Genomic DNA, 464 nt, shown 5'->3' with positions numbered 1-464 from the left:
CTGCGGCCCGCGCTGCCTTTCGATGCCACGCCGTGTCGGTTGGACAGGGGCGGCGGCGAACGGCCTGCCCGCCGTCTCCGAGGCGGAGGGAAGCCCTGAAGGCCGCAACGGCAGACCTTCCCCCGCTCCCCTCCGAGCCCGAGCCCGAGCCCGAGCCCACCACGTCCCTTCCGCAGCGACGCCGGGGCGCCGAAGCCAAGCGGGCTTTCGAGGGACCGCCAGAAACGCGCTCCTGCCCCCCCGCCCGCGGCCGCCAGGGGGCGACGCGGAGACCGGCGACACGGGGCTGCGGCCTGAGGGAGGGAGGGCGGCGGCGGCCTGAGGGAGGGCGGCCCGAGGGAGGGCGGCCCCGCCTCCGCAGCTCGCACCAGCGTTGTTCGCCGTTCATGCCTCGCAGTGCCGGCCGGCCGAGGCCCGCCGGGCCGGGGCGGCGCTGAGGAGCGGGCGGAGGCGACGGCGGCGGG

This window comes from Calidris pugnax, unplaced genomic scaffold (genome assembly GCF_001431845.1).
Source record: "Calidris pugnax isolate Ruff unplaced genomic scaffold, ASM143184v1 scaffold18, whole genome shotgun sequence".
Lineage (NCBI taxonomy): Eukaryota > Metazoa > Chordata > Aves > Charadriiformes > Scolopacidae > Calidris > Calidris pugnax.
This window is presented reverse-complemented; position numbering follows the sequence as displayed.